The sequence below is a fragment of the Mastigoproctus giganteus genome, chromosome 11 (assembly GCF_048544385.1).
Source record: "Mastigoproctus giganteus isolate SK-2022 chromosome 11, ASM4854438v1, whole genome shotgun sequence".
Classification (NCBI taxonomy): Eukaryota; Metazoa; Arthropoda; class Arachnida; order Uropygi; family Thelyphonidae; genus Mastigoproctus; species Mastigoproctus giganteus.
Window position 1 is genome coordinate 111,718,936 of NC_143585.1, and position 20,691 is coordinate 111,739,626.

The following is a 20,691-nucleotide window of genomic DNA, read 5'->3' on the forward strand; positions in this document are numbered from 1 at the left end:
TTTACTCCCTAGTGAAACTTGGCAGAACTGGTTTAAAGATTGGTTTCGGAGGACGGAGAGGTGTATTGAATGTAGAGGAAATTACTTTGAAAAAATTAAATAAACAAAGCTGTATTGCAAAACTTTCCTAGTACCCTTTGTACAGAATATCCTTTTGTCTCAGGGAAGAGCATCCCACTCGTGAGCCATGCATTGAGGGCCATTTTATCTATTTGGTCTTGACGATGGAGGTCATTGTAGTGTCTGCCATGGAGTATCTTCTTTGCCCATCTTTGTTTGTGCCATCTGAGTGAGAGGGGACTCCTTTCTTAAGTTGAATGAGGTATGTTGCTTGTCTATCTTCCTTATGGTCTATCTTCGTTATGGCTGCTGCATTTTCCTGGAAGTAATCCTTTAAGTTAGCTGTCGCTGTTTTCTGTTGCTCAATGAGGTGTAGGTCCCTTCCTCCCACTTTCCGAGCTGTTGTCAGTCTCTCCACGGCTGCATTTGGGTGGTGTTGGCAGCTCTTGGTCATCATTATCCTTGTTTTTCTCATGATGTCCTCCAGCTCGGTGTTAGTCCAAACTATGATCCCATAAACGCCTATGTTAGTACTGGCACTGCATAGGTGTTTATGGCTTTAACTGTGCTCCCTCCATTCAGCTTTGCTTTCAGCAGGCTTCTGAGTCTCTGGTAGTATTTTTTGGCTAGGCAAGCCTTGATTTCCTTGTACTGTAACTGCTGAGCCTACATCATTCCCAGGTATTTGTAGGTCTCTCCATCTGTCATGGCTTCATCTCTTTACCAGTCTGCAGTTGCTAGTTTTTGGCTGACTAATTTCCCCTGATGCAATCCATGGATCTTGCATTTATCTAGACCAGCAGTTCCCAACCTTTTTTTGACTTGCGAACCCCTTTGAACATAATATTTTTATTGCGAACCCTTAAGCCTATATTCTCTGAAATCGTATAATAGTTTTGAAATTTTATTAAGGAATATTTCCAGTACTACATTTTAATAACCGATATTGCATAATAATATAAATTTATTATTAAGTACCTATACATAACAATGGTCTCTGAGAATGAAAAAAAATTTAGCATGGAAAACATGATATACAGTATGATAGTAAACTAATTATAGGAAATTGTGGAAGATGTGGTTTCTTTCGTTGGCAGTTCTTTACTTTATACTATCTTTGTTTATTGTTAGTTATAATTTTTATAACCCTTTTACCAGAACCAAACGGTGCAATACATATCAGCACATTCTCACCCAACCTCCTTCCCCAAACACACACACTAACATCCTGTCGCTCATGGTTGCTATGTAAGGGAGTGTGACCCAAACCACAACTAAACAAATAATTTTGAACCGAACTGCATAAATTAATATTAAACTATTTTTTAGTTTACAAAAATATACCTATGTAAATCTAAGCAGATGCCATTACAGAATTTTTAGTGTGAATCCCCTGGAACACTTTCGCGAACCACCAGGTGGGAACCACCGGTCTAGACCAAATTCCATCCTGATATCATTGCTGAATCCTTCAGTGATCTGGAGTAGTTGCTTCTTGGTTGATACATATGGCTTGATGTCATCCATGTACATCAGGTGGATGAGGGTGTACAGGTTTTTCCTTCCTTCTTTGAAGTTATATCCATACTTGCTGCTGTTGAGCATGGTGGATAGTGGGTTGAGTGCTAGACAAAACAACAGTGGGCTCAGGGTATCTCCTGGTGCGGATCGGTCTGGTTGTGATGTTCTTGACCTTAATGGTAGTACTCCATTTCACTATGGTTGCTTTTAGGAAGTTTATCGCTGTTGGATTGACTTAGTAGATCTTCAAAATCTCTATTAGCCAGCTATGAGGCATAGAGTCGAAGACCTTGCAATAATCGATCTGGGTTGTGTACAGATTGTAGTAGTAGTGGCATGTGATGCAAGAAAGCAAATGTATGAGCTTATGCAGCATCAGTCAAAAAAAAAAAAAAAAAAAAATCACGCCATTCCCTCCAAATGCCTGTCCAGTTCCTCCTTAAATTTATTCAAGCTATCAAACTTCCACAACGACAGATGAAAGTTTGTTCCATCAATTAACCACCCGCTGGCTAAAGGCAAATTTCCGCACATCTATTCTACATCTGTCTTTTCTTAATTTGAATTTATGCCCCCTTAGGTTCGTAATCTGAACAAGTGTAAGGATCCCATCAGAATTCAGCGTGCTCAATCCATTCAAAGCCTTATATACCTCAATCAGATCATCGCGCAGGTGCCTAGTCTCCAGCCACTGCAATTTGCAGAACTTAAGCCTCTCTTGGTAAGAGGATCCCTTCATTCCCCTCACCAATCTTGTTGCCCTTCTCTGTACCAGCTCAAGTAAATCTACATCCTTCCTAAAATGAGGTCTCCAGACCTGTACGCAGTACTCAAGGCGTGGCCTGACCATTGCCTTATACAGAGGGATAATCACCTCCTTTTCCCTGCTAGCAAAATTCCTATATATCATTGACAAAACCCCATGACCTGCCCTGGCAGCCTGTCTGCATTGCTCAGAGAACTTCGTATCTGACTGCACAATTACTCCCTGGTCTTTTTCATTTTCTACCACCTTAAGTGTAGTACCACACAGTTGGTACGTTTCTCTGGGGTTATTTCTACCCATATGCAGTACTTTGCATTTGTCAAGGTTAAACTTCAGTTGCCACTTCTTAGCCCATCTGCCCAAATTATCTAGATCCTGTTGCAGTAGCAGACTGCCATTACTGTCATTAACAACCCTGCCAACCTTTGTATCATCTGCAAACTTTGACATTAAGCCTGATATACCTTCATCAATATCATTGATAAATATACAAAACAACAGTGGACCTAACACCGAACCCTGTGGGACTCCACTAATAACATTAGTCCAAGAAGAGCAGCACCCACTGATTACCACCCTCTGTCTTCTCGCACTTAACCATCCTTTTATCCATTGTAGCAACTTACCCTTAATACCATTCTGCTCCAATTTGTACAATAGTCTTCCATGCGCAACAGTGTCAAAAGCTTTCGTGAAATCCAAATATATGATATCAAAATTGTTTTTTGCATCCAGTTCCTTTGTAACCACATCATAATATCCTATCAAATTTGTCAGACAAGACTTTCCCTTAACAAACCCATGCTGTGTCTGAATTATTGCTGCAGTCTTGTCTAGATGATCCTGCAATGCATCTTTAACCAGCGACTCCATTATTTTACCCGGAACAGAAGTTAAACTAACTGGTCTGTAATTACTCGTGTCACCCTTCGATCCCCCTTTGTGAATTGGGGATACATTTGCACATCTCCAGTCCGTGGGGACCTCCCCTGAGTCCAAGGATGCTCGCATAATTATGGCTAAGGGTTTGCTTAGTTGCCTTGCCGCCTCCGTTAATATAACTGGATAGATCCCATCCACCTCAGGTGCTTTTCTTACGTTTAACTTCAACAATTTCTCTTCCACTTTGCTCTCAGTTATTACAAGATCATTAAGCACCCTGCTACAATTTGATAACCTTCTGCCATTTTCAAACCTTAATAATTCTTCACGTGTGAATGTAGATGCAAAATACTCATTCAGTTTGTTTGCTATCTGAGCAGGATCATCAACAGTCGAACCATCGATGTCAAGTGGACCAATCAGATTCATCCCCTTCCTTTTAGAGTTTATATAAAGAAAAGTAAAGAAATCCTTGTTGTTTTTCTTAGCATCTTTTGCCAAGGATTTCTCGTAATCTGCCTTCGCCAGCCGAACCTCCTTTGTGACCTGATTACAGATTAACTTATATCTGCCATAGACTTCTGAGTCGCTTGATAATTTATATGCATCCCATGCATTTTTCTTCTCTGTTACGAGTCTCATTAGTTCATTTGACAACCATTTAGGCCTAAACCTTGAACAATATTTCTTAATAGGTATGAAACTTTTAGTAGCTTCCACGATTAATTCCTTGAATGCTTCCCACTTAGAATTTACTGTTGGTAACATCGTCAGTTGATCCCACTGTACAGAATTTAAAAACTGTCAGTGACCACTGTACTCGCCTTTACGGAAGCAAAAACCCTTTCCTTTAACCCTGATGGTAATTAAATCTTTAAGTAAATCCCACGTCAGTACACTGTGATCACTGCCACCTAGTGGTTCTTTTATCTGCAAATTCCTAATACATGAATGATCACTGCTGATAACCAGATCAAGAGTATTACTTTCTCTGGTTGCCTCTCGAACATGCTGCTGCAGAAAACAATCATCCAATAAATCCACAAAAGTCTGACTAGTGTGTGAGTGCCCAATCCACAAGTTCCAGTCAATATCTGGGAAATTAAAATCCCCCATAAGACATTCCGATTTACTAGCCCACTCTATTTCTCTGTAAAATTGTTCATTGTACTCATTCGAGTCATTAGGCCTATAACACACTCCTACTCTAATTTTTGCTTTCGCAGTGCTTATGTCACACCAAACTGACTCAACAGTGCACTGTTCATCTATATCAACTAGATGCACTTCTTTTGATTTTATATTTTTCTGTATTAACAACATAACACCTCCTCCCTTCCTATCCTGTCTATCCTTTCTGTACACATTGTACTCCCCAAATTCCAGTTCGGCATTCCTTATATCTGAGTGACACCACGTCTCTGATATCCCAACAATATCCGCCTTTGATGTCTTGACCAACACTTCAAATTCATCAAATTTATTAGCATTAGCATTAGTAGAGGCATTTGATGCAAGAAAGCAAGCTTATGCAGCATCAGCCAAAAAAAAAAAAAAAAAAAAAAAACCCACTTCCACTTCACTCTGTTTGTTCAAAATACCTGTCCAGCTGAGCCTTAAACTTATTTAGGCTATCAACCTCCACCACAAGGGATGGAAGTCTGTTCCACCAACCAACCACCCACTGGCTAAAGACAAATTTCCGCACGTCTATCCTACATATGTCTTTCCTCAATTTAAATTTATGTCCTCTCAGGTGATTTTTCTGAGCTAGAGGAAGAATCCCATCAGCATTGAGCATGCTTAAACCATTCAAGGCTTTATACACCTCTATCAGATCACCTCACTGGTGCCTAGTCTCCAGACACTGTAATTTGCAAAACTTAAGCCTTTCTTCTTAAGAGCACCCCTTTGTTCCATTCACTAATCTTGTTGCCCTTCTCTGTACTCGTTCCAGCAGCTCTACATCCTTCTTGAAATGAGGCCTCCAGACCTGTATACAGTACTCTAGGTGTGGCCTGACCATCGCCTTATACAATGGAATAATCACCTCCTTATCCCTGCTGGAAAAATTCCTGTATATCATTGACAATACTCCATGAGCTACTCTTGCAGCCCGTCTGCGCTGCTCAGAGAACTTCATATCTGCCTGCACAATCACCCCCAAGTCCCTTTCATTCTCTACCACTGTCAGTGTACTACCACAGAGTTGATACGTTGCTCTGGGGTTGCTGTTTCCCATGTGTAGTACTTTACATTTGTCAATGTTAAACTTCATTTGCCAACTCTCAGCCCATCTGCTCAACCTTTCCAGATCCTGTTGGAGCAGCATAGTGTCAGTAGTGTCCTTGACAACCCTGCCAACCTTTGTATCGTCTGCAAACTTGGACATTAAGCCCGATATACCATCATCAATATCATTTATAAATACAGAAAACAATAATGGACCCAACACTGAGCCCTGAGGGACTCCACTAATAACATCAGTCCACGATGAGCAGTGTCCATTGATTACCACTCTCTGTCTTCTCCCCCTCAACCACCCCTTTATCCATAGCAGCAATTTGCTTCCAATGTCACACTGCTCCAATTTGTGTAGCAATCTTCCATGTGCAACAGTATCAAAAGCCTTTCTAAGATCCAAGTATATAATATCAAAGTTATTCCCTGCATCCAGTTCTTTTGTGACTGCATCATAGTATCCAATCAAGTTGGTCAGGCAAGACTTCCCCTTAACAAAACCATGCTGTGTCTGAGCTATAACTGAAGTCTTGTCTAAATGATTCTGCAGTGCTTCTTTAACCAGTGCCTCCATTAATTTTCCTGGAACAGAAGTTAAGCTCACAGGTCTATAATTACTTGTGTCAGCCTTTGATCCTCCTTTGTGAATTGGGGTCACATTTGCACATTTCCAGTCTATGGGTACCTCCCCTGAGTCCAAGGAAGCTCTCGTAATTATGGCCAAGGGTTTGCTTACTTCCTTTGCTGCCTCCTTTAATAAAATTGGATAGATCCCCTCCACCCCGGGTGCCTTTCTTGTGTTTATCTTCCACAGTTTCTCCTCCACTTTACTCCCAGTTATTTCAAGATTCTGTAGCTTACTGCTAGAGTTGAATACACCTCTGGCATTCCCCTCGCTGAATAACTCCTCATGTGTGAATGTCGATGCAAAATATTCATTTAGTTTGCTGGCTACCTGAGCAGGATCATCAACACTTGACCCATCAATATCAAGTGGACCAATCTGATTCATCCCCTTCCTTCTAGAGTTTACATAAGTAAAGAACTCTTTGCTGTTTTTCTTTGCATCCCTTGCCAAGGATTTCTCGTAATCTGCCTTCGCCTGCCTAACCTCCTTTGTAACTTGGTTGCATATCAACTTGTATCTATCATAGGCTTCTGTGTCATGTGTTAATTTGTATGTATCCCACGCATTTTTCTTCTCTGCCATATGCCTCATTAGTTCATCTGACATCCATTTTGGCCTAAACCTTGAACAGTATTTCTTAGTTGGTATGTAAAGCCTAGTAGCTTCCAAGATAAGTTCTTTGAATGCTTCCCATTTTGAATTTGCTGTTGGTAACATCATCAGTTGGTCCCACTGTATAGAATTTAAATACTGTCTCAGTCCATCGTAGTCGCCTTTACGGAAGCAATAACCCTTCCCTTTACCCCTAATGGTAGTTACCTCTTTGAGTAAATCCCACTTCAGCACACTGTGATCACTGACACCTAGTGGTTCATTTATCTGCAGATTCTTAATGCATGAAGAATCACTGCTGATAATCAAATCAAGAGTATTACTCCCTCTAGTTGCCTCCCGAACATGCTGATGTAGAAAACAATCATCCAATAAATCCACAAAAGCCCTGCTAGTGTGTGAGTAACCAGCCCCCAAATTCCAGTCAATATCTGGGAAATTAAAATCTCCCATTATAAGACACTCTGATTTACTGGCCCACTCTATCCTTTCTGTCTATCCTGTCTATCCTTTCTGTACACATTGTACTCCCCAAATTCCAGTTCGGCATTCCTTATATCTGGGTGACACCACGTCTCTGATATCCCAACAATATCCGCCTTTGATGTCTTGACCAACACTTCAAATTCATCAAATTTATTTACTATACTTCTAGCATTGGTATACATGCAAGTTACCAATGTTGTGACAGTTCTTGTAAGCTTGCTCTATAACTGCGGTATATATGGTTAATTGCTTCTTGCATCCTTTCTGCTGTTCAGTTATTGTTCTGGCTCTCCAATCTGATATCTTCTTGATTATGCAACTGGTCAGGATATATCACTGGGAGCAGCTATTGTTCTGGCCTGTATTTTGATTGACCTGTATTTTGCTAGGTTTCTTGTATCTTGGTCTTTAGGCTTCAGATATGTGATTCGTTGAGTGAGAAACTTCATGGCTGTCTCTGGGTGTCTTATCATTTGGGTAAACTGCTCTTATCCACTCTTCCAATAATTTGTGAAGTTCTTCCTTGAATTTATTCAAATTGCCCACTTCCACAACATCAGATGGAATTTTGTTTCAACACTCAACTACCTGCTGGCTGAAAGCAAACCTCCTTACATCTATCTGGGACTACCCTCAATTTGAATTTATGCCCCCTCATATGTAAAGTCTGAACAAGAGGAAAAATGGCATCAGTATTAATCTTGCTCAATCAATTCAAAGCCTTAAAAACCTCAGTCAAATCACCTGTGCCTAGTCTCACGACACTGCAATCTGCATAACTGAACTTCTTGGTAAGACCATCCTTTTTTACCTTCTGCCAATCTCGTTGCCCTTCTCTGCAACCATTCCAGCAGATCTACAATCTTCCTAAAATGGGACTTCTAGACCTGTATCCAGTACCCAAGATGCAGCCTAACCATTGCCTTAAACAATGGGATAATAACTTCTTTGTTCCTACCAGCATTAACATGCTGTCTACATTGCTCAGAGAACTTCATATATGACTGCACAATTATCTGAGGTCTTTTTCATTTTCCACTGTCCTGTGTGTAATACCACACAGTTGGTAAATTAATCTGGATTACTGCAACCCATATGCAGTACCTTGTGTTTATCAATGTTAAACTTCAACTGCCATTTTCAGACCATTGGCCTAATTTGTTCAGATCTTGTTGCAGCAACTTACCCTGATTACTGTCATTAACTACCCTTCCAATCTTTGTATCATCTGCAAACTTAGACATTAAGCCCAAATATACCTTCATCAATAAATAAAGAAAACAACGATGGGCCCAGCATTGAACCCTGGGGAACTCTAATAACATTAGTTCATGAAATCCATAAATAACCACTCTGTCTTCTTCCAATCAACCATTCCTTTATCCAGAGCAGTAACGCACCCTTAAGGCCACACTGCTCCAATTTGTACAGCAGTCTTATGTGCAACAGTATCAAAAGATTTCATAAAATCCAAATATATGTTAATGTTATCAACATTAATTTTTGCATCCAGTTCCTTTGTTACTGCATTATAATATCCAATCGGACTGGTCAGACAAGATCACCCCTTAACAAATCCATGCTGTCACAGCAGTATAAGTTCATTGCTATCTAGATGATCCTGCATTACTTCATTAACCAGAAACTCTAGTTTTTTCCCCCAGAACAGAAGTTAAGCTAACAGGTCTTTAATTACTCATTGTCATCCTTTGATCCCCCTTCGTGAATTGGGAGTATATATTTGCATATCTACAGTCCATAGGGACCTGCTGAATCCAAAGATGCTCTCATGATTATGGCTAAGAATTTGCTTACCTCCTTTTTTTGCCTCTCTTAATATGACTGGATAGATTCCATCCACTCCAGATGCTTTTTTTTATGTTGGGCTGCAATGATTCGCCTTCCACCTTCCTCTCAGTTATCACAAAATCATTTCGCTCCCATAGATTCTGATGAACTTCTGGAATTCCCTTAATCCAATTCCCAGGAATTCCCAGAATCAGCAACAGTTAAACCATCAACCACTTTCTTCAACTGTAAATATAAGTAAAAAAAATATTTGCTGCATTTCTTGGCATTCTTTGACAGTCACTTCTTGAAATCTGCCTTACCTAACCTCCTTTGCAACATGATTACAGACTAGTTTATATCTACCATAGGTTACTGTATCACCAGATGATTAAAATACATCCCATGCATTTTCTTCTTAGCTACAATGTCTCGTCAGTTCATGTGATATCCATTTAGTTCTAACCCCGGAATGGTATTTCTTAGTTGGTATGAAAAGCGTAGTAGCTTCTACAGTTACTTCCCTGAATGCTTCCCATTTAGCTTCCTTGAATACTTCCCTGCTGACAACATCATCAAACAGTCCCACTATACAGAATTTACAACCTGTCTGACATCACGGTAGCTACACTTCTGGAGGGAAAAAAGCCCTTCCCTTTAACCTTGAGAGTAGTTATGTCTTTATGTAAGTCCCACATCATCACACTATGATCACTGCCACTCAGAGGGTCTTTTACCTACAGATTCTTAATATGTGAAGATGTTTGTTTGTTTGTTTATTTGGTTTTTAGGAACATTAGCAACTAAGGCCATATTGCTCCGGGATATGCGGTGGTCATTCCCTGACCTTTCCGCATCCTCCGTATTTGGTGGTGACAGTCTCGAACCCCGGTCTAATCAAGAAGCATGTGCTACGCACTGCTGCTCCTTCCCACCTGGCTACGGAGGCGCCTAATATATGTGAAGAGTAGCTGCTGATAATCAGATCAAGAGTATTACTTCATCTTGTTGCTGTTGTTATGCTGTTATTTTGGTTTTCAGGAGCATTAGCAACTAAGGCCATATTGTTCCGGGAATGTGCGGTGGTCATTCCCTGACCTTTCCGCATCCTCCGTATTTGGTGGTGACTGGCTCGAACCCCGGTCTAATCAAGAAGCGTGTGCTACGCACTGCTGCTCCTTCCCACCTGGCTACGGAGGTGCCTTTTTTTTTTTTTTTTTTTTTTTTTTTATGAAAAACCCAAACACGAAAGGTATCAAAACCTATAGTACTTAGTACCGTGCATGGGTTGAAGGAGAAGTATGGGGGGGATGGGGTGCCGGAAACTTTGCTCTAGAGACTAAACATGGGTTTCACCACTTCAAGCCTCCAATAAGCAAAGTGGTGGTATTTCACCGGTTGATGAAAGTCATCTACCACCTACTTTTAGTCTTGTTGCATCCCTACCATGCTGCTGTAGAAAACAGTCATCCAATAAATCCACAAAACTCTTCTAACATGACCACCAAACAAAAAAATTTCTGCACTGTACAATATATGGTATGTAAATAATTTTGTTTGCTCATTTACTGGATATGATCATTTATTTTGTTAATTATATCATGATTTTGTAATAACTGAGAGCAAAGTGGAGGAGAAATTGTTGAAACTGAACTTAAAAAAGGCATCTGGGGTGGAGGGGATCTATCCAGTTATATTAAATGAAGCAGCAAAGGAAGTAAGCAAATGCTTAGCCATAATAATGAAAGCTTCCTTAGACTCAGTGGGAGGTCCCCATGGACTGGTGATGTGCAAATGTATCCACAATTCGCAAAGGAGAGATCAAAGGACAAAACGAGTAATTACAGTAATTAGTTTAACTTCTGTTCTGGGGAAATTAATGGAGGCACAGGTCATCTAGACAAGACTTCAGTTATAGTTCAGACACAGCATGGATTTGTTAAGGGGAAGTCTTGTTTGACAAATTTGATTGGATACTATGATGAGGTCACAAAGGAACTGGATGCGCAGTATAATTTTGATATATACTTGGATCTTAGGAAGGCTTTTGATTCTGTTGAACATGGAAGACTGCTGTTCAAATTGGAGTGGTATGGCATTAAGGGCAAGTTGCTACAAAGTATAAAGGGATGGTTGAATGGGATATGACAGAGAGTGGTAATTAATGGACACTGCTCTTCGTGGACTAATGTTATTAGTGCAGTTCCTCAGAGTTCGGTGCTGGGCCAATTGTTGTTTTCTGTATTCATCAATGGTATTGATGAGGGTATATCAGGCTTTATGTCCAAGTTTGCAGATGATTCAATGTTTCGCAGGATTGTTAATGACTGTAAAGACAATATGCTACTGTAACAGGATCTAGAAAATTTGGGCAGATTGGCTGAGAAGTGGCAACTGAAGTTTAACATGGGCAAAAGCAAAGTACTGCATATGGGTAGCAGTAACCCCAGAGTAACATACCAACTGGGTGATACTACATTCAGGATAGTGGAGAATGAAAAGGACCTGGGGATAATTGTGCAGTCAGATATGAAGTTTTCTGAGCAGGGCAGACAGTCTGTAAGAGTAGCTCATGGTGTCTTGTCAATAATATACAGGAATTTTGCTAGCATGGATAACGAGGTGAATGTCCCCTTGTATAAGGCAATGGTCAGGTCACACCTTGAGTACTGTATACAAGTCTGGAGGCCTCATTTTAAGAAGGATGTAGAGCTGTTGGAATGAGTTCAGAGAAGGGCAACAAGATTAGCAAATGGAACAAAGGGTTGTTCTTATGAAGAAGGGTTCTTATGAAGCTTAACTTTTGCAAATTAGTGTCTAGAGATGAGGCACCTGCAAGGTGATCTGATTTAGGTGTATAGGGCCTTGAATGGTTTGAGCAAGCTCAATACTGAAGGGATTCTTCTTCTTGCTCAGATTATATGCCTGAGGGGGCATAAATTCAGACTGAAGAAAGTGTAGTGTGGAAATATGCCCTTAGTTTGCGAGTGGTTGATTGCTGGAACAAACTTCCATCTAACATTGTAGAAGTTGACAGCTTAAATAAATTCATGGCAGAACTAGACAAACATTTGGAGTGAATGAATGGGTGAAATGTGAAGGGATTTTTTTTTTTTTTTTTCTGATGCTATACAAGATCGCTTTCTTTCATCATATGCCAATGCTAATGCTTTATCACATTATTATCAGTATCACGAATTCCATTACAATCTGAAAAATCAATTTTCCATAATATGAAATAGTGCAAACACAAACTGTTCCAGTGTCAGGCATTCCTTGTTAGCCAGATTTCACTACATATTTGTAACAGAATGCTCTATTCGCCATGTATTCCGAATAAAATTAATACTGCACTATAATTTTTAACATAGAAAAGACCTTTTGATTTTTGTGAAATTCCGATATACAAGGAGAAATTATGGTCTGCAGATATTCAGAGATGTGTTATTGCCGTGTCATGTTAGGCGTGCTGTAAGGCAAAGAGCTAAGTACTTTTTTTTTTTTTTTTTGCACTCTGCGATTAACCATGATTGTTCTTTGCTCAGCTTCTATTTCATTTCACTTGTGATCTACTGAGACAACCATTTTCAATAATTTCAAAACTGCCTCCACTGTTTTTAAGCATAGTTAACAAGTGTAGCAAAAGAAAAATAATTTCAAACCAGTAAAAGATGACACATATGTATGGAGTGTGTTCAAAAAGTCTGGGACCAGCAGCAACTTTTTATTATTTTAGGACAGAGCTGCAGAAATTAAGACTGCACCCATGTGTCAAATTTTGCACAATTCTAGTCTGGTTTCACACAGCCCAAGGATAATTTATGTTCATCCTTATAAGGTATACAAATAATTTTTTTTTAATGAAGACAGAAGTACAGTGGCAGACAAAAAAAAGTAACATTTGTAGTGAAACGTATAAGATATTGTTTGATTACAGTCGTTTTGTTTGTTGCCGCAAAGCAAAGATATTGCATGAGACAGTAATTGCAAGGTATTGAATCAGTCATTTCTATAAATACGGCATTGGAAGGGTATACACGCTCATTAGTATCCTGTTTTGCGGAGGTGCAAGCATGACTTCATATATTCATTTGACACAAAGAAAAAAAGTGTAGCTGTTACTCTGTCCCACAAAGGGCTTTCTACGCATGCTATCACTGATAAAATAGGCTGCCACCAGTCAACAGTATTGCAGGTGCTGAAATTAAAGCGTGAAACCGATGATGTGAAGAGAAGACCTCGATCGGGCCATAAGAAAGTGACAATGCCTTCCCAAGATTGATATTTGAAACGGCTATGCCTTCGTAATAAACCATGCTAGTGCTCATGATCTAAAACTGGACTTTGAGATGACCTCTGGTGTTGAAACAAGTACACAAACCAACGAAAGACGGCTTTCAGAACATGGTCTGCATGACTATCGGCCCAAGAAGCCTTTGTTGACAAATGAGGAAGAAGCAACTTACTTGGGCTAAAATGCATGTTTCATGGACAAAAGAGCAATGGGACACTGTCATCTTTTCTGACAAATCGAAATCAACCTGCATGGCTTGGATGGGAAGCGATATGTCAGAAGATAAAAATCTGAGGAATACCATCCTGATGGCATAACACTGACTATAAAGTTCCCCGCCGGTCAGATGGTCTGAGGATGCATAACAAGCAAAGGGGTAGGGCAAATTAAGTTTATTAACAGAACAGTGAATGCAGAAACCTACACTGCTATCTTGGAGGAGTGCCTGAAACCCATTATTGAGGATCACCACACAGATGTCCGAAACTGCATTTTTCAACAGGACTCAGCACCTTGCCACACAGTAAAATTGGAAAGTTTTATGCTATTTAGATTTGATGAGTTTGTCTTCTTGTCTCACGATGCTTAAAACATACTTAACAAATGTTTTCCCTCATTTTTCTCCCTTAAGGTGCACTCAGGAATGAACATTACAGCGTTGGACTGGCCCAGCAACAGTCAGATTTGAACCCTATTGAAAATTGCTGGTACGTTATGTCATATAAAATTGCTCAGAAGAAGACAACAAGTAAAATCCGGCTGCAGGAGAGCAATGTAAGGGTGTGGTACTACGAAATTGGGCAACCATATATCCAAAAGTCGATTAACTCTATGCCAAATCGTTGCAAAGCTGTAATTGCAGCTCGAGGAACAACAACAAAATATTGAGGAATTATTTTGCTGATTTACAGTATTACGTTATTATTATATTATTATGACAAGTTAACGTAATACTATTATGTTATTCAGTTTGTACACGTAAATGCAATAAAATGTATGTTTGGTTGTCATGACTGCCATTTGCATGATTTCTCATATTTCCATTAATTACCCATTTTACCCTTTGGGAAGATATTTATGGCAATTAGGTATATCAGGTGGAGTCTTTTTATTGAATTTCATGCACAGAGATATATATGCCATCTAACAAATGTCTTTCGAACATTTCTGAAACCCATAGTGCAGCACAAAACACATTATTTACAAAATTCACAAGTGATGCTGTTTTTTTGTCTGCCACTGTATATCTAAAATACTTCTGATTATGGCTCTACTGCTCTTGTCCTAGCAGCAATTGTCAACTTCTAAGCTGTCAACTTCTACAATGTTAGATGGAAGTTTGTTCCAGCAATCAACCACTCGCAAACTAAGGGCATATTTCCACATCTATTCTACAACTTTCTTTCTTCAGTCTGAATTTATGCTCTAAACTGTATAAAAGGCATACTCTAAATTCTTATCTAACAAGTGAAGAGGAATTGTATGCATTATATATTGTGAGTGGAACATATACAGGCAGTTCTCACTTTACGAGTTCTCAGGGCACCCTGTAGCCAGGTGGGCAGGAGCAGCAATGCGTAGCACACGCTTCTTGATTAGACCGGCGTTCAAGCCCATGACCACCAAATACGGAGGATGTGGAAAGGTCAAGAAATGACCACCAAATACGGAGGATGTGGAAAGGTCAGAGGATGACCACCGCATATCCCTGGAGCAATATGGCCTTGGTTGCTATTGCTCCTAAAAACCAAATAACAACAACAGCGAGTTCTTGGATTTATGAGCTTTTTTTCCCCCAAGTATCAAGTATCAACAAAATCGAAAATATGAACATTGATTCAAAAAATGAATGTTAAATATTCATAAATAACGCATTTCAAACCACGTGCATAGCTATACAATACAGTGTACCCAACTTTACAATATTAATCCATTCGAGAGACACCATCGTATTATTAAAATATCGTAATGTGAACCCAATAACACATTGTTTTTTGTTAATTCGTTTCAAGATCTCAGAAGTTGAAATTTTCACTGTATAACTAAGTTATTTATCTCTCTAAAATGTCATTTTTAAGGTCATGAGCATGACCTTAAGGCCATATAAAAGGTCGTGAGCATGGTTTATAAATTGTATTAGTTACCAATTCAAATCATTAAAATACACTACACTTTCATCGTTATCATATGTTCCATTATAAGAACCAATTTTGAATGGCTTTGTGATATTTTTCTAAAGCACATTTCTGGAGGTCACAACCATAAAACAATAAAAACAATTTGCACTTTCTGGTTTATTGGGCTTTTCTGTTACTGCAAGCAATTATAAACGGGTAGTAAACTCTATGTTATTGCATTTGCGATAATAGTGATAGCTGGAATTGTGTGGTTTTTTATGTTATCATGGTGAAATGTGTTTCCCCTTTACTGAAATCTTCAATCGTATAAAAAACAAATAAATTTTCAGAATCTTCTCTTTATTCCTTTTTTTTTAAGTTTAGTAAACTTTTTACTCCACACGAATCATGTTAGTTGCAATTTGTGTGTGCCGTTAAAAAATGCTTATGCATGCAGTCGTAAAATTTATAATTAAAAGAGATTATCTTGGAAACAAATGCCTCTTGAAACATTTCTGAAGAAGACAACTCCTTGTGCAACAAACCGAGTGCTGAGCCAATAATGAGTGATCAACGAGTGTGCATTTAGTCGATGATGATGAAGAATAAACATTCTTTAACATTTGTAAGTCAAAAATAATTTCTCTATTATTATAATTTGCTTTATTTTGCAAGCTACGTTTTCATTTCTTTGGATAAATCAATCATTGTTTAAACAAACTAATTAGCCAACTAATTCCATTGTTGAGAATGTAACCCCTATTTTTAACTTTATATCTATGTGAAATAAATTTCTGCTTTACGAGTGCGCGCTAGGAACGAATTAACTCGTAAAGTAGAGAACTACCTGTACACTGTATGTATCTTGTCTCCTGTTTATTAAAAGAAAATAAAAACACCTCACCTGGTGTATCTTAATTCACATTAATTCTTAATAGCTGGATTTTGCAACCAAAAATGCATTCCTTTTGAGTGTTCATAATCTAATGATTAACCAACCTTTACAAATTAAAGTTCAACAGACGTAGAGTAAAAACATTAATGTATGAAGTGTGAAATCTGATTTTAGTTGATGACTTTAGAAACTACACCACTTCCCTACTATTGTCAAGAAATATTTTCTTAAATATCAACTTCTTGAATTAGTTGGCTACATATTTTTCACATAGCCTTCACACCAAGGCTATGTGAAAAATTTATTGGATGACAGATTGGTAGAAAGCCAATGGAATGAGCTCAAAAATTGACAAATTTTGTTTTCTGGCGGCATTGTCAAAATGTAAGTTTACACTGTGAAAACTAATAATACAACTCATTTCCAGCATTGAACTAAAGAAATCTATTCATCAATGCATATCGCTAAGGAAAGAGTCCAAACAGCATGTATTTTCCATTTTCAAATGTGTCTGAAAAGGTGTGGAAAGTTTTAAACATGTATACACACACACACACACACACACACACACACACACACACACACACACACACACTATAGAATAGAAGTAATAGGTACAGGAGTGGTAATAAGAGAAATATATGATGGAATATAGATCTGGGTTACTACTATGTAGAGTAGAAGGCACCCAACGACTATAAACAAATCAATGCTAGTAGGTTATGCTTTTAGTGTGGAGAGAACAGCAGGTAGTGTAATCAACCAATAGGTTAGATAACATAGAAAGGTAGTCATAAAATAACACAATTCGAACCAGCAACAAAAAGTCAAAAATATTATATTATAAGTACTTAGTGCTGTACTTTAAGTTACAGCAGTCATTTTAAGTAACAGCAGTCTTCTCCACTGGTGAAGTGTTACTTATTCAAGGTAGTACAATACCATGGCAACTCGTTGTGAAGGCAATCACAATATGAGATATAACCAAAACGATGCCAATTTAATTAATTAATTTAACTACTTTGGTAGATGCTACGTTAAAATGATGCTTTTGCACTAACCTATACATATATATATATAGTACAGGTGACCCCCGCTTAATGCTGATAATTTGTTCTGGAAAAACAGAGCACTAAGTGAATCCACGCTAAGCGAGCGCCGCATTCCCATAAAGTAACATATGTATTTGTGAGTTGTGGTCGGTGCCATAGGATATTTCCTAATCGATAATAAACGGTACTGAAAAGATGCACAAATATCGGTCAAAATATTTAATATTCAAATATTTAATATTCTGCATTACATACATATATAATTATGTGGTAACTACTTATATATCAAAAGTGAACTTAAAATTCCAATTAAAATAATGAATTTAATTGATTTAATTTAATTTATGAATTTAATCATAAAAAATGTGTGGATTTTGGGTTGAACTTTGGCCTTCTTCCAAATAAACTAAAAGGGGTATTAATTTTAAATCCCCCACAGCGTTACCACCCAACAATAAAGTCAACCGATCCTTCACTGCTTTGAAACTTGGCATGTTTTTTCTTCTTTCAATAAGAAACTTCTTTTAGGCATTCATTTCCACAAAAGTCCTGCTTCATCTATGTTAAAAACTTGTTGAGAAGTATAACACATAATACCCCCTATTCAATAATTTTTTAAGTTCTTTTTTGAAAGTTTCGGCTCCTTGATCTATACTAGCGGCTTCTCCCTGGATTTTAAATCTATTCAACCAGCCCTTACCAGTTTTAAATGGTTTCACATTTTTTTTTAGGCGAGTTTTCTTCAGATCATCATATTGGCTAATCTCTTTCTTTCTCTCTCTCTCTCTCTTTTTTTTTTTTTATATTTAACTTAACTGAATTCTGCATTGGAATATTATCTTCAATAAAATTAGTCTTTCCATTTCAATCCTAATAGCCGGCCTAGTCCTAGTTGCTTGCAGTGGAACAGCTATCTTTCCCGCTGCTAAAATTAATTCTTTATTTTTTTATAATTGTTCTTACAGTTAAAGTTGCAAGTCCTAAATTATGGCACACATTCGTTTGTCGTTGACCGGAATCAATTCGCTTCAAAACGTCTAATTTAATTTTCAAATTCGGTCTTTTTCTTACATTTATAGTCTTCATACTGCGCCCAGACGTTGCTTTTTCGTTCCTATCGGTCATTATTAACTCTTCAAAATTGTAACTGTGTTGGTTGCATTAATTATGATACAATGTTCAAGTAAACTGTCCGTTACGCACTATGTCTAATACTGTACTGAGTGATGACTAGACTTCGGATAAATGCATATAACGCAAATATTACAAGCAATATACTTGATCATTTTTTAAAATGTTGATCTCGGAACTATGTAACAAGTCACTGTACTGTAATTAAATTAGCGTGCAAGAATTTTGCCGAGCGTGGGAAAATTTCGCAAATCGGCGTGGGAAGCGTTTTAATGCTGTTTTGCTATTCATTTTCAAGCTATCGACTCCATCAAATGAAACTATTTCGTTAAATATGCCAAAAATGCAATCTATAAAAGAGCGTTATAGTGATCTGTGACAGTGTTATAGTCAGATATGGGTTATAATATAAGAAAAGCGTTACAGCGAATCAGCGTAAAGCGAACCGCGTTATAACGGGGGCCTGCTATATTGATAAAAATAATAATAGAATATAATGACATAACTGAACGTCTAAGAAAGAAAGAAAAGTATTAATTTATTAAACTGGATTATGGATTCGGGGCACTACTAGTTATAACAGAATTACCCAGCAACCATAATAAAATATAGACAAATGTATATTGGGTAGTGGAGCTGACTTGTCAAGTGTAATTACAATGGAATAAATTGAGAATGCAATTAAAAGGAGATAAAAGTAGAGATAAAAGATAAAAGTAGACTACCTGAAATTAAATTAAATTAAGATTAACATAAAAATAATGGTACTGTAGGTCCTAGGAGTCTTCTGGAGTCAGCAGCCAAAACCGTAGGAGTCACAGCAATACCATAGGAACCACAGAGACCTTGCTTATTGCTGTAGCTCCTATGGTTTGGCGGCCAACCCCAGAAGACATAGTCCTAGGAACTACAGCATTAGGTACCATTATTATTATGTTAATCTTAATTTTATTTAATTTCAGATAGTCTACTTTTACCTTGCAGGCATTCTCGATTTATTCCATTGTAATTACACTTGACAGGTCAGCTCCACTACCCAATATACATTCGTCTACATATATACAGGCTGACCTCAATTAACGCGATTAATTCGTCCCGCGAGCACATCACGCAAAACGGAAACTCATTAATCGAATATAATAATCAATAGGAAAAATTATAATTGGTCCTTGATCTTCAAGAATGTCCATAAAGAATTTTAAAAATACCTTTTAAGTAACCTTTTAACTGTATACCATGTAAAAGATAATGAAAATAATTATGGAATTAAGTTTATTGCATAAAACAGCGGTTCCCAAACTGTGCGCTGCGGAATATTTTAAATTTTCGAGGGAAACACAGTGATACTCGACCTCTGTCAGACACCAAGCGAACTACTAGCTCGAGGTATTTCACAGTTTCAACATTTCATATTAACTTGTTTGGACCTAACTAGAGTACTTAATTAATAAACGGAACTGTTAGGTCTAGGAACTGTTAGAAACTTTTGGTCTAGGTGCGCCATGAAAAAATTAGACATTAAGGACGCCGTGAACCGAGAAAGTTTGGGAACCTCTGACATAAAATACACAATGAAGAAACAATTTATTACAGAAATATTTGAACAGAGTAGTTTGAACAGTGTTGACTTTCTCTTTTCATCAATCAATTTCCGATAGCAGACAACCTTCTCTGGGCCCTGGCGAAATAAATATCGCAGAGAACCTCAAACCTTTTGTTTGAGTTCTCTGCGATACGAAAGATTTCATCTAGTTCTTTTGCCGTTATCTTCTTTGCAGTAACATTTTCATCAGTCTCATTTAAAAATTAGAATTTTTAAATGCGAGTCTGCACTGGCTTTATTAACGGGAGACAAACAAGTAACACGTCTTCTTCCGATGGTTGATGGAACACACCGAGGCGGGCAGCAAGCAAACGTTTGTTTATTGCCCATCCGACGCACGGTAAATTTTTCAACTATTGCATTAAAAAAAAAAATCACGTTAACTGGAAATTTGCATCGTGTAAAGCGAAAAGTGGTATAATTTTTTCAAATAGCAGTAACTGAAAAACACGTTAAATGAACTTGCATTATGCTAGGCCTGGCTGTGTATGTGTGTATATATATATATATAAAATCAAAATTGTAAAGTATTATTTTATACACCTATAAAAGTAATAGAGAAAGATTACTTTTACCACAGGCATCCAAACCATTCTAATGGGTATGCTCTACTAA

General features: G+C 37.9%; 1 protein-coding gene across 1 annotated transcript in view; it reads right to left on the reverse strand.

The window, feature by feature from the left end:
- The window catches only part of Tsp86D (Tetraspanin 86D), a 243,034-nt gene that overhangs the window by 88,655 nt on the left and 133,688 nt on the right, over positions 1-20,691 (reverse strand). The gene's annotated exons all lie outside the window — the stretch shown is intronic.